Here is a 15,055-nt window from a genome sequence, read left to right on the forward strand (position 1 = left end):
GGTCAATCAGTTTTGCTTTTCATCCTTTTTTCTCGGCGTACTCATTAAAATGTAAATGGATTTGATTGTAGTGTGCTAAACACCAACTGACTCGCAGCCTTAATGATTTACATGAGAAAAGACGAGAAATGGGAGTCAACAAAGGTGGGAAACCAGAGATATGACTTTATTTTGTTTGAACGATTGTTCCTGCTCTTCTGTCATTATCATTATATGCTTGTCGTGAAATTGTTCTTCCGCTTCTTCTTCTTCTTTGTTCTTTTTGCACCTTGACATGCAAATCAAAGTCAGATTAGTTCCACTTCCTCTGTCGCAAAACAAACCGCAATTAAGCAGACATCTAAGTGAATATTTCAGGCAGGTGTTTCACATTAATTGAGAAATCACAAATCGACACAATAAAGAATATGTAAATCTGACGATAATGAAGTGTTATTACATTTTGCACCTGTTCCAAGGCTGTCATGAACACGCTCAGTGGATTAAACATAATAATGTTGTAAATAACATTCAGTTTTCATTGCATAATACTTCCATGTACAGTTAGGGGACTTAAAGCTATTCATTTTGTTATGGCTGCATGTGTGTTTTTTACTTTCAAAGTGAGTGTCAACTATCCCTGAAAGAACCAAACAGCCTTTGATTTCATTTTAATCTTCATTTTCTCTAAATAACCACATGCATCTAGTACATCAAGTTATTCTTTGGAGACTATAATTATTTTCTTTTCTAGCATAACCCCTGCCAATCCCACACAACCCACCCCAGTGGGATCAAACCGGCATTATTCCGCTTAAGAGCCAGTTGCTCTAATGGTCTGTTCACATCAGACGCAATACGCGCAGATAAATTGCGCAATTTGTGCGTAAATAGACGCATGCACATTTTGAGTTTACGCGCTTCATTCGCATGTCAAATTCCAACACAGGCTCATTCTGAAAACGTAGTCCCGTGGACATTTTTGGAGACCACTAATTATGTAGCCGGAGGTAAATATGACTGCATTTAATTTTTTTAAGCGAAAACTACAGGATGGTATGATGCTATTCCGGCAGCTAGCTCTCTGCAACTCTCACATGGTCGCCCACTGAAGCTAAGCAGGGCTGCGCCCGGTCAGTACCTGGATGAGAGACCACATGGGAAAGCAAGGTTGCTGCCGGAAGTGGTGTTGGTGAGGCCAGCAGGGGGCGCCCAACCTGCGGTCTGTGTGGGTCCTAATGCCCCAGTATAGTGACGGGGACGCTATACTGCTCAGTGAGCACCGTCTTTCAGATGAGACGTTAAACCGAGGTCCCGACTCTCTGTGGTCGTTAAAAATCCCAGAATGTCCTTCGAAAAGAGTAGGGGTTTAACCCCGGCATCCTGGCCAAATCTATCCATCATTGCCTCCTAACCCTACCCATATTCCAATTGGCTTCATCACTGTCTCCTCTCCACCAATCAGCTGGTGTGTGGTGTGCAGTCTGGCGCAAAATGGCTGCCGTCACATCATCCAGGTGGATGCTGCACACAGGTGGTGGATGAGGAGACAGTGCCCCCCCCCCCCCCAATTATGTAAAGTGCTTTGAGTGCCCAGAAAAGCTCTATATAAATGTAAGAATTTATTATTATTATTATTATTATTCCTTTTCGTGCTTACCAGCTGACTGCTTACCATGGTGCGGAGGGCTTTCCCGCCACAACCAGTTTGTCCAGATAGCTTGTGTACGTCGGCAGACCTGAGACGTAGAGAGGAGTTGATCACGACGACCGGGTTCGAGTACGGGGAAGAGCGGTTCCAGAAATCAGGTGAGACAAAAACAGAATCCAAAAAATTAAACAAACAAGTGAATAAGAGGGTGAGGATGTGGTAAAAATCAGACAAGGGCTTTTCTTTTTCTGGACGGCTTTTGTAAATCATCGGTTGGCTTTAGGGAAGTGGGTGGGCGGGTCAATCAATAAAATTGGTTGGGTTTAGGGAAGGGGGAGGGTGGGTCAGCCAATTGGCCGGTCGGCCATTCATTTAGTCAGTCAGACAGACGGCCGGTCGACAGCGGCCTCTGGTGGGATTACGCGAGAACAGCACGGGCATGAACAGCATTCGCGAGAGAAATTTGAGATGCAAAAAAGCGCACACAGCATCCTCTCGTGGATTTGCGAAAACAAAAACTGCAAAAATACATACCTCCCAGGACGTATTTCGCGGTCTACAGAAACGGCCACGGGACTACGTTTTCAGAATTAGCCTGTGTTGTCAAATTCACAACACAATAGACGCAGATTCGCGTCAGGGGCGGTACTTCTGTCTGCCGGGGACTCAAGCTTCATTGCTAAATGGCTAACATGGATTTTATTGAGAGAACAGCTGTGCTTTTTGTGCTTTAGGAAGGCTGAAAAACAGCGTATATTCGTTCGGCACCGTGTCCGAGTCAACCCAGCTCTGAGAGTTCATCAACCTTTCCAGAAACTATATTTGGATGATGTCGAGCCCAGTTTGATGAGCTGTTGTCTGTTGTTGGCAAGAGAATTTTCCCCATCAGGACACCAACAACAGTGCACCAGGTATTAATCACACCCATATTAGAGCAAGCTTGATTGGTTAACGCAGCGCGAATGTCCACTGAAGTTTAGAACTTGAGCAATTCACGCATTAAGCGCATCAAACCCACAAAAAAATCAAGTCGCGCTGCTTCATTCCTGTGAATAGCGTCATTTACGCAAACCGCCCAGCAGGATATCTATTTGTGTCTTTGCATTGACTTAACATGTAAATCACTCACGCTTGACGATTCATCTATCTCTAGAGTAAACGCAGCTTAAGGAGGCTATTGACCATGGTCATTGGCGTCTTTCACTAGAACACCTTAGAGGAGCACTTCACTAGCTGGCCTCTGTTACACTTAGCCCCCTAAACGTCACTCCCATCCGGGTCACGGCACCAATGTGACCCCCGTCGCTCCTACAACACCTAACCCACTCTGAGCTGGGACCGAACTCTCCGCATGGAAGCCGGTAGCTCAAACAAGGAGTCTAAAGACTATACCCTCTGTAACAATGGGTAATCTTTAGAGGTCAGTGGAGTGAGGATTACCTGCTTAGCACTTCACTAGCTTGCCTGTTACACTAGCTAAAAAAAAAAAGAAATGAGCTAAAGTGGAAATTTGCTTGTGTATTTGTATCATTCACAAAAAAAAATGCATGAATCACAAAATACAGGAATGTGCTAATGATGTTTTTATACAGTCTCTGCTAAAACATGCTAATAAAGTGCTAGCACAATGCTAATTCATGTAAATGTAGTTACAACCCAAATAACGATAGTAACGTGTTAAAGCAAGTAACATATGTTTATTCTTTCTTTCATTGTTTCTTACAGCTTCCGAAAGATTTTAAGTGAAGTTTAATTTTAAACCAATTTCGAGAGGAGCATGTGCTCATGATTGACCCAGCTGGTCCACATTAGCTAATTATGATCCTCCAATCAAAGGATCCAAAATCACTATATATATCCTCATTTCCTTTCTACAACTATCTTCGTCTGGAAGAATCCCCCCTCCTCCCCTTCTTCCTCCTTTATCCAGAATGGGCGGCACGGTGGCCCAGTGACTAGCACTGTTGCCTCACAGCAAGAATACCAATGGTGTTGGGTCCTCGCTGAGCCATCTAGTATTTCTGTGTGGAGTTTACATGTTCTCCCCGTGTCCGCGTGGGTTTCCCCTGGGTTCCCCGGTTTTCTCCCACCATCCAAATGTGCTCTATATTATAGATAAAACAAGCCTAAACCTTTTTTATAATGTCTTACTCTCAGGAAGTTCGCCTTGGCCTCAGCAGCGGGGGAGTTTGAGATAGACCTGAGCTCAATCTCCACTCGCCCTGCAAAAGGGGGGGAGTCCTGGGCTCGAGGATCCCTTGAGCTCAGGGCTCTCTCCCGGGACAGCATGCCAAACAAGCTATGTATAAATCATGAGCTAAGTGTGAACTCTTGAAAGTATTTTTGAATTGAAATGAGTTGAAGTTGTATTTTGTTTGTTTTGTGTATTTGTGTCTGTGTTAATGTGAAACTTTTTATGCGGACATTTTATCGCCCTGGAAGGAGAGATCTTGTAATAATAATAATAAGTTTCAGCAGAACAGCAGAATTCTCCTCCATTTGCCATTTGAGATGCACAGATGACCGATCATTAGTGCTCATTTCCAGGACTTTTTTTATGGTGACGCTGCAATCTGCTGGGGTTTGTTCTGTGCGTCACACAAATCGTGAGCGTTCCTGCAGTGGCTTTGATCTAGTCGTGCTCTGACTGGCTGAAAACACACTGCCTACAAAGTTGCAGGGGGATTGCTTTTCTTAAAGCAACTCTTTCTGAACTTGAGTGCATATTTAATTTTTTCTTTAATGCATGCTGTCGACATGAGGCTATTGCTGATGTCAAAAATGAGATCAGAACAGAAACAAATCCATGAGATTCAGCATCATGTAAATATGCATAATTCATAATTCCATCATGCAATATTAAACCCTAGCTTACTACTCCGATTATGTTAGCTTGAGAAAGCAATTGTGCAGATCTGTATATTTCATTCATTCATTTTCCTTTGGCTTAGTCTCTATTTCAGAGGTCACCACAGCAGAATGAACTGACAACTATTCCAGCATATGTTTTACACAGTGGATGCCCTTCCAGCTGCAACCCAGTACTGAGAAACACCCATAAACAATCATTCACATACACTTTGACCAATTTAGTTTACCATAGCGCATGTGTTTGGACTGTTGGGGAAACCGCAGCACCCGGAGCAAACCCATGCCAACACGGGGAGAACATCCAAACTCAGATATGCCAACTGACCCAGCCAGGACTCGAACCAGTGAACTTCTTGCTGTGAGTAGACAGCTATTTCTTTTCAAGCCATGACATTGTAAACTACACACATTCTTATATGCCTGCACTTTCTCAAAACGTTCAACATATGAGCAACATGCTAATTGACAGCAACATGATGTTTGTTAATAGTTTTCATATTTCGGTATTCACGTTTTTTTGCTTATTTATGAGCCTTTTAAGTGTGCTCTGTTGACTTTTATAGTGGAAAATTCAACTCTGCAGTATAACAAAGTGACTTTTATTGACATTTTAGTGGTTTGAGATTTATATATTGTATGAGTAATAATATATAGAGTCCGCTAAATAATATAAAAAGTATTTGGCAGTTTACTACCAGGTTTTTGTACTGTGATTTACAAAACAAGCCCAGACAATATATCACACCAAACTTAAAAAAGGCCAATGACAGTCATTTCTTCAAAACGTTTCATCTTCAATGTCCCATAATACCCTTCAAAGGATTATAAAATGCATAGCATGATGTAAATATGCACAATTCATAATTCCATCATGCAATATTATATCTCAGCTTAGGTCAACTACTCTGATTATGTCGAGAAAGCAATCGTGCAGATCTGTACAGTATATTCCATTTGTTCATTTTCCTTTGGCTTAGTGTCTAATTCAAAGGTCGCCACAGTGGAACGAACCGCCAACTATTCCAGCATATGGTCACTTCTTCAAACTTTTTGGGTGTTACAGTGTAGCTAATATGTAGATTAGATTTACATTAGACAAATACTATTATTTATTCTTAGTTTTAATAATTTATTTACTGTTTTGTCATTCATTTTCAGTGTAAAATTATTATGTTTAAATGTCAAAAACCTTTTTTCACTTACTTTTATGTCCAAAGAGAAATGGACTATTGATTGTTTTTATTATTATGTTGAGCTTTGTTATTTGGTTACTGAGCAGCAATAACTAACACTTTAAATTATCCGGAGCTTTCATGTGATTTTCTAAACTAGTAGTGTTTTGAAATGAATGAATGCATAATAATCTGGAAAACTGTGAAACCTTAGACTATAATCGTACATCCAAAATCTGTCCAGGGCCGTCAAACTCAATTCCTGGAGGGCCGAAGCCCTGCACAGTTTGGTTCCAACCCTGCTCCAACACACTTACCTGTGGGTTTCAAACAAGCCTGAAGGACTCAATTAGTTTGATCAGGTGTGTTTAATTAGGGTTGGAACTAAACTGTGCAGAGCTGCGGCCCTTTTGGAATTGAGTTTGACACCTGTGCTATAACCGTTGCATCCCTAGAACTGAAAAACAAGATAAAAAGCAAGGTATTTTAGTCATTTTCTAGTATAAATATCAATCTTAAATCAAGATACGTTAATAAGAAGCAAAACAAATGAAGTCTTGAGTGCTGAAAAATGTATTATAATTACTACCAATGGAGTAAGAGAAATGTACGTGTTTTCCTTTTGAATAAAGTGTGATTTTTCTTACCCATTTGCATATATTTATTCTCGATTGAAGCAAAAACGTCAACACAAAATGAACAAAGACTCAAGGCTGATTAAATAATGTATAAATCATCAATAATAAAGGCATATTTAGGGATTTAGGTCATCAGTGCTGATTGGAATCCATTAAGATGTGAATGTGAAACCACAAAAAGTCCAAGTAGAGACATATAAATATGTGTGTTTGTCTGTGAGAAAGGGCTCTGTTTTCCGACATCTCCCCAACCACCACATAAACCTCAATTAGATTCAAAACTTCTTTCTCTGGAGCATCGGAAAAGCTGAAACATAAAGTCTTGCATACGCTTATAGCCCGTCTGCGCTGCAAACCCAAAAAAGGTAAGGATTGATTATAATACAGAATGACACTGGTGTACATTCCAGTCATGCGGACTTGATCAAGATCTCTACTGAGAGTTAAAATATGCCTCCGCTGGATGTAAAAACGCTGCCGGGACTAAATGCGTTCGGTCCGTGAGATCTGCGGTTTCGCCGAGTCTCCCATAAACACTGTGGTGTGGACGTAATGAAGCAAAACAGACTACAAAAATAAATGGTTTTCCTCCAACGCTGGCCATCCTTCATGTTTTTATGCAGCTCTGCCTGGGAATAAACGGAGTGGTTGTCAATACGCAGGCCTGATTTTGTGTGTGTATGGATGTGGTTTGATATTAAACACATGTATTGTGATCTGCACTGATTCACAGACACTGACCTTCGCTGAGGATCTGAAAAACGCTCGGCTGATGATGAGTAGCACTGATTCAGGACTGTGTGAAAGATGGTGTGTGACTGGCCTTTATATGTAAAGAATTGATGAGGTCCTGATTTATTGTTTTCCTGACAAATCACGATTTTCTCACCGCCTCATCCTTTCTGTCTGCTTAAACGTGTGACAATAAAACACTGTTTAAACGTAAAAGGCTAGTTCACACAAAACTGAAAATTGGCTCACATTTTACATTCTTTCAAATGGTTCCAAACCTGTATGAGTTTTTTTATTATGTTGAACACAAAAGAAGATATTCTGTGGAATGCTGAAAATCTCTAACCACTGACTTACGTCGCAGGAATTCTATGGAAGTCAATGGTAACAGGTTTCCAGCTTTCTTTAAGATACAATTTTCAATTTTGGGTGAAGTATCCCTTTAAGATTTATGTATTGAAGAGCAAATAAAAGTTTCATTCATTTCTGTAGATGGATGGATAGAAAGATTGCATGATAGAAAAAACGGCAGATAAAGCAAAAGATAGAACGATTGGATCAGATGGAATAATAGTATGGTAGATAAAATTACAGATAGAACAACAGACGGATAGAGCGTCAAATCCACGGACAGACAGAACAATAGTACGATAGATAAACGATGGATTGATGGAAAGAACAATAGTATGAAATGAAGAGAGCAATGGATGGATGAGTGATGGACAGAACGTTGGATGGATGAATGAATGAATAATAGAAAGATGGACAGATGAATGATGGATAAAACGATTGACAGATACACAATGGCTAGAATGATGATAGATGAATGGATGAATGATGAATAGAACAACGGACGGATGAACGATGGCTAGAATGATGATAGATGAATGATGGGCGGATGAATGATGGAAGAATGATAAATGAATGATGAATAAGAGAACGGACAGATGAGCGAGGGATAGAATGATATACAGATGAGTGACATCAGATGAACAAAGGACGGATGAATGAATACTAATAGAAAGATGGACGGATGAATAGCGGATAGAACAATGGATAGATAGATGAACGATAGATAGAACTATGGACTGGTGAACGAGGTATAGAACAATGGATGAATGAATGATGGATAGAACAATGGATAGATGAACGATAGATAGAACTGTGGACTGGTGAACGAGGTATATAACGATAGATGGATGAATGATGGATAGAATGATGGATGATGAATGAATGACTAATAGAATAATGGACGGATAAATGATGGATAGAACAACGGACTCATGAGCAAAGAATGGAATGATGGAGAGATTAATGATGTCGAGAACAATGGTGGATGAATGACGGATAGAACGATGGATGGACTAATGATGTATAGAACAACGGACAGATGAATGACGGATAGAACGATGGTCAGATGAACGATGGCTAGAATGTTGATCGATGAATGATGAATAGAACAACGGACAGACGAATGACGGACGAAACGATGGACAGATGAATAAATACTAATAGAATGATGGACGGATGAATGACGGATAGAAAGATGGTTGGATGAATAATGGATAGAACAATAGCTAGAACTGGAATGGTGAACGAGGTTTAGAACAATGGATGGACGAATGATGGATAGAACGATGAATGGATGAATAATGGATGGTGAATGAATGACTAATAGAACGGTGGACAGAAGAATGATGGATAGAACGATGGAGAAATGAATCACGGATAGAAAGATGGAGGGATGAATGATGGACAGAATGAAGGAATAGATGAACAAGGGAAAAAATGGACAGATGAATAACAGATAGAACGATGAACGGATGAATGACAGATAGAACAATGGATAGATAACGATGGATAGAACTATAGACTGGTGAGTGAGGTATAGAACAATGAATGGATGAATGATGGATAGAACTATGAATGGATGAATGATGGATAGAACTATGAATGGATGATGAATGAATGACAATTAGAATGGTAGACAGATGAATGATGGATAGAACGATGGAGGGATGAATCACGGATAGAAGGATGGAGGGTTGAATGATGGATAGAACAAGACAGATAAACAAGGGATAGAACAATGGACAGATGAATGACAGAACAATGAACAGATGAATGATGGATAGAATAAGGAACAGATAAACAATATATATTATAGAAGGATAGACAGACAGATAAAATAACAAAACGGCAAAGAGAACGATGGATGGATGGATGGATGGATGGATGGATGGATGGATGGATGGATAGATAGATAGATGATCAAACTAAGGGGAAGATGTATAGCAGAAGTTGTTCATGGCTTCTCTTTTCATCATTTTTTCAGTCTTTCCTCGTGTCCTAGTGATCTTGATTTCTGTCCAACATTAACAGCTGCTGTCTGAGACCTGCGGCTCCTGAACTAGCGGGAAGCGGGAGTGAAACTGGAAAGAGAAATATTGAAACAGTGGACTGTGTGTGTGTGTGTGTGTCAGATAAGAAGGATCTCCCTCTGACTGGTATCTGCCAGAGACGGAGGATACGCTTCACTTCTGGACTGACGTCAATGCATAATAGTGAAGAAATCTTCAGCGGGCTGAAAAGAGGATTTCAGTGGTCGCTGACAAAGGGGAGGATGTTTGTACCCCGTCACGATAACACTATCATTTTCTACTGACTTCAGCTGCAGCATGTTAAAAGGGTTTGTTGCAATAAAGTCCACAGATTGGACAGGATGTGATGCTATAACGTCGGGATGGAAAATACAAATAGATAATGTATCACACAAAATAAAAATACCACACTGAAAAATATAGAATACTCTATAGTGTTTTTAAAGCGTACTATAGCAGACATCTCAAGTCTCCCAAAAGTTTCAAGAGTGTCCTACAAATGCATACCTCTCTCCACCAAATCCCTCCTCGTCACATTGTGTTGACGGAAAACGTGAGCAAAAAATGTCTCGGTGTGCCCGGCCTTACGCCCCGATAACATGGGGCATCAGCCAGGCCCATGCAGAGACTGTTCAAAGTGCATGTGCACATGTGTAGGATAATTTTTTTGAATTTTTTTTTTGTCAACAACAACCCCCCTTCAAAAAATTTATCCTACACATGTGCACATGCACTTTGGACAGTCTCTGCATGGGTTCTGATCTGATCTGTTCTGATCAGCGCTGTTGTCGCGCGCGTACTGTAAAGCGTGGTGGGGGGAGGATAGTAAGCGCGCGTACTCAAGAGCGGTGTTGTCGCGCGCCTACTAAAGGGCGGTATGTGTCGCAGGGGCACTTTTGATCATTTTGGAAGGGCACTTTCTATCCAAGACTAAAAAGGGCATGTGCGCTGCACAGGTTGAGCCTTATGTGTGCACGTGCCTGGCATCAGCGTCAACGCTTCCCATTCACTTTGAATGGGTGACGTCAGGCACTGCCGAACTGCATTGTGGATCTGTCTAGCTCAACTTTTCAAGCGCCGACTGAAGCGTCAGCCAATCAGATCGCTGTATGCATGCAAGTACACCAGATCAGACAGTGGCCTATTGCTGACTGAATTTCATTGGCTGACGCTTCTATGACGATCGCTTCAGCCCCAACTTCAGACACGCCTTCAGTCAATCGTTGACGCTGAAGCCCCGTGTGAATGGGGCGTTAAGGCTTGAAACTCAAGGGCTGAAAGGAGTCCCACTCCGGCCCTGGCATCATCTGAATAATAATTTTTTTAATAACATGCGAATATGCGTGTCAGGTCTGTGACCCCCTTAAGGATGAAGTATGCTTTAGTTTTGTGGATCAGTGACTGCAGGACAACAACATCACGCTGGATGCCAACATTATCTGCACAAAAGCTAAAAAGCTTTATTTACCTCTTGCTGACAGCGATGACTGTTTGCACCGGAAAGCAGGTCTTGATCTTTGGTTTCGTTCTATAATACAGCGAGCTCTACTTTGCTCTAAATTGACGCTTTCCATGTGGATCTCTACAGTATAGACCTGCTTGTTTTCTTCAGATTCGGACTGATGGGAATACAGAATTCCAGAAAGACTGAGGCCTTCCCACAATTTTTTCCACCACACGTGGTTAGGAGTCTTACTGTGTTTTGGGTTTCCGTGATTCCCATGTTTCAGTAGCTGCTGACACCAGGAAGATCATCATTGGGGAATCCAGTGGATCTGATAGACCCCAGAGAACACTGAAACCCACGGCAAGGTCATGAGACAGTACATGACCTGTCCTGCTTATTTTTAGCACTGAACAAATGCAGAGACACAATTAGAAAAAAAAGTAAACAGAGGGACTCATTGATAACATTCATATGCTGTTTACTGTAGTGGGACAAACTGTTTATCTTCATGTCTGCTGTACAGTCTGATAGACAATAACATTACACCGATGCAAAGCAAAATATAATATAATAAAACAAACTCAGGTTCGGTTGTGTTGAATATAGTCTGCCTTCATCCACACTCTGAAAAATGCTGGGCTGTTGTAACCAACACAGGCTCATTCTGAAAACGTAGCCCTATTTACATTTCTGGAGATTGCGAATTATGTAGCCAGAGGTATGTATGGCTGCATTTAGTCTTTAAAACGAATGCTACGGGCCGATATAATGGCATTCCTTTTCAACTAGAAAACGTGGCAAACGTCTTTTTCTGGTTTGCTTTAAAAAAAAAAACTGTCCTTTGTGTTTAGGGAAGGAGGAGGGGGAATCAGTCAGCCGGTCAGTCAGTCAGTTGACAGCAGCCTCAGGTGCGAATGGCACTTCTGAGAAAAATTTGACATCTTAAAAAGCGTAACCATCGGCCTCTGGTGCATTCACGAAAACAAAAACGGCAAAAAAAAAAAAAAAAAAACATAGCTCCTGGAACGTTTTTGGGGCTCTCCAGAAATGTATATAGGGCTACGTTTTCTAAATCAGCCTGAGTTGGTTGTAATAGAGATCTGCGCGGGACTAAATTTTGAATCCCGCTCCCGCCAGGTTTTAGCCCGAACCCGACCGATCCCGCTTATATTCAGCATTTGTTGTCCCGCTGCCCGACCCGCCCTGTTTACTACCTGTCGCGCTCGTTCCCGCTAACGGGTGGGGGGGAGAACAAAACAGAAAACCACCCAGCTATACAGAGTCCAGACAGCCTATAACAAGCTGTCTGTATAAACACACACACACACACATAAGCACCAAGCAAGTGACACACACACAGACAGCATTACGCTCTCTCTCATTCAAACACACACACACACACACACACACACACACACACACACACACACACATACAGCACACAGCACAAAGCTCTCTCTCTCATTCGCACACACACACACACACACACACACTCACACACACACACACAAACAGACACTCAAAAGCCCCTTTCACACAGTGATACCGGTAAATATCTGGAAAATTTCCGGAACGACTTTACCGGTTTATTCAAAAAAGCGCTGTTCACACAGGCGAGGACGTTACGGAAATTTTCCGGAAAAGAGCATTCACACATCCATTCCAAAATACCGGTAAATTCTGACATCATTCACCACAAATGAGCTTTAAACGGCTGCGCTTGTATTTGTAAACATTTGACTAAATTACAAACTCTATGGATGATCAATATTGTGAACAACTTTCGCAGGATCACTTTCTCATGTCGAGATGTTCATAATATGTGCGTGTGCAGGCGCTCACAGGCTGTTTCACAGGCACACGCAAAGCTTAAAGGTAAACAAACAACGGCTTATCATAAGCATCTCATCGATGATTATTTACACAGTTGGCATTAAGAAGAACATATAAGGGTCAGTGACAAAACAGGTTTGGCAAGATGGGAAATTTAAAAATCTTTTACAAAGTTGATTTAAAAGCATCCGTCAGATATTTTAAAATGTACAGATTGTATTCATGTTGATTTTATGTAATTAAAAATAACATTTACACCATTTTTTACAGACATTAAGACTGAATGCAACTGAAAATGTCAAATGGTGTAACTGCCAAAAATTGTGAAATATTAAAAAATTTACTCCTTCTAGATGATATGCAAGTGTACACACTGAAATAAATACTTCATTTTAAAATACCACAATAACATTTATTGTATTCGCATTATCTCTAAATGTACATTTTAATGAGTTTTTGCAATATTCGGCCAGACACATGCTAAAAACACTTCTGGTTTCTAAATAATCTTTGACAAATTATGTAAAAAATGTTAAAAACTATTTTATTACACTAAACTAAGTGTTTTAATTTTAATTTCACATTATTTCCATGTACATAATTATATTTTTATGTAAAATACTGGTTACACCAATTGACAAAAACCAGTTACACCACCTGACAGTGTTGCTTCTACAGCCAAAGATTTTGAAATTGACAATTAAAATCAATTCAAATTAAGAATGATAGTCAACAATTTCAGTGGGATTGTCATTGACAAATGTGTTTAGAACAATGAGACCAGGTTGCTGAACTTTAATACACCAAGTAATAACATCCTTTACATTAAATGTGTGGCCCTCATCAATAGAATATTAACAAACTAAAGAAACATGTTTAACATTTAACACCTTTTCCATCACTGTTTCTTTTCAGTTTGCTTAACTAAAATAAAAATAAGTAGATGATATTAGAAAAAAATCCACTATTTTACTTTTAAGCTATTTAGAAACAATTTGCCAAACACTGTACGTAAATCACTAGTACGTAAGAACTGCTGCTTACTCGTTGTTGCCTTGGTGCTGGGATTAAAGGCCAATTTTTGTAAGCATACACGACTGACTGACAACAAATAATTTCATGAGTGTATTCACAACTTATCCACAAACTATTTATTTTATACAGTTAACTTCAGAATTATGCAGAATTATTATTAGTCTCCCTGAGCTATTAGCTCCCCTGTTATTTTTTCCCCAATTTCGGTTTAACAGAGAGAAGATTTTTTCAACACATTTTCAACACATAATAGTTTTAATAACTCATCTCTAATAACTGATTTATTTTCTCTTTGCCATGATGACAGTAAATAATATTAGACTAGATATTCTTCAAGACACTTCTATACAGCTTAAAGTAGCATTTAAAGGCTTAATTAGGTTAACTAGGCAGGTTAGAGTAATTAGAAAACTTATTGTATATCCATGGTTTGTTCTGTAAACTATCGCGGGGAAAAAGCTTAAAAGGGCCAATAATTTTTACCTCAAAATGGCTTTTAAAAATTGCTTTTATTCTAGCCTAAATAAAACAAATAAGACTTTCTCCAGAAGAAATTTTTTTATCAGACATGCTGTAAAAAAACCCAAACAAAACTGATTTCAACTGCAATTCATTTGTTTAGCAACTTCTGACTTGTTCTTCACAACTTTTCATCATTAAAGTTCCTCCGAGTCACCTCCAGTTGTTAATAATAATAGTACAACAGCAAGCGCATCAAGTATGAAAACCTCCAAAACTTAAGGCTGTGTGCACTCAGTCTATAGAGGCTTGTCAACCTTGTTTCATTTCCCATGTTAATTTTTTCTTTTATTTAAAAAAGAAATTATTATTGTCAACACATTTCTAAACAAAATAGTTTAAATGACTAAATTCTAATAACTGATTTCTTCCGTAATCTTTGCCATGATGACAGCACATAATATTTGACTAGATAATTTGTAAGACATTAGTATTCAGCCTAAAGTGACATTTAAAAATGTAATTAGGTTAATTAGGCAAGTAAGATCTATTGGCCAAGTCATTGGGTAACTGTGGTTTGTTCTGTATTTAAGAAGGCTAACAATATTGACCTTAAAAACTGCTTAAACATTTTAAAAACTGCTTTTATTCTATCCAAACTAAAAGAAATAAGACTTTCTCAAGAAGAAAAAAAATACTTACAACATTTCAAAGGAGGGTGATACAGTGGCTAATGTGGTTAGCACAGTTGTTTCACAGCAACAAGGTTGCTGGTTTGAGTCCAAGATGGACCAGGATGGCTTACCGTGTGGAGTTGACATGGGTTTCCTCTGGGAGCTCCAGTTTCCCCCACAGTC

At 39.8% G+C, this 15,055-nt stretch overlaps 1 protein-coding gene across 15 annotated transcripts in view; it reads right to left on the minus strand.

Annotated features, from left to right (window-relative positions):
• The window catches only part of wu:fj19g03, a 70,442-nt gene that overhangs the window by 28,720 nt on the left and 26,667 nt on the right, over positions 1-15,055 (minus strand). For 2 of the 15 annotated variants that reach the window (XM_087238231.1, XM_087238229.1), the window contains exon 2: positions 11,121-11,277. The exons of 11 other annotated variants lie outside the window; for them this stretch is intronic. The gene's annotated coding sequence lies outside the window, so the exon portion shown is untranslated. Of the gene's footprint in view, positions 1-10,892; positions 11,278-15,055 lie in introns of those variants that run through there. 2 more of the 15 variants (XM_087238228.1, XM_087238224.1) reach the window with 2 other exon arrangements.

This window comes from Danio rerio, chromosome 1, assembly GCF_052040795.2.
Source record: "Danio rerio strain M-AB ecotype USA chromosome 1, GRCz13ab, whole genome shotgun sequence".
Taxonomy (NCBI): Eukaryota; Metazoa; Chordata; class Actinopteri; order Cypriniformes; family Danionidae; genus Danio; species Danio rerio.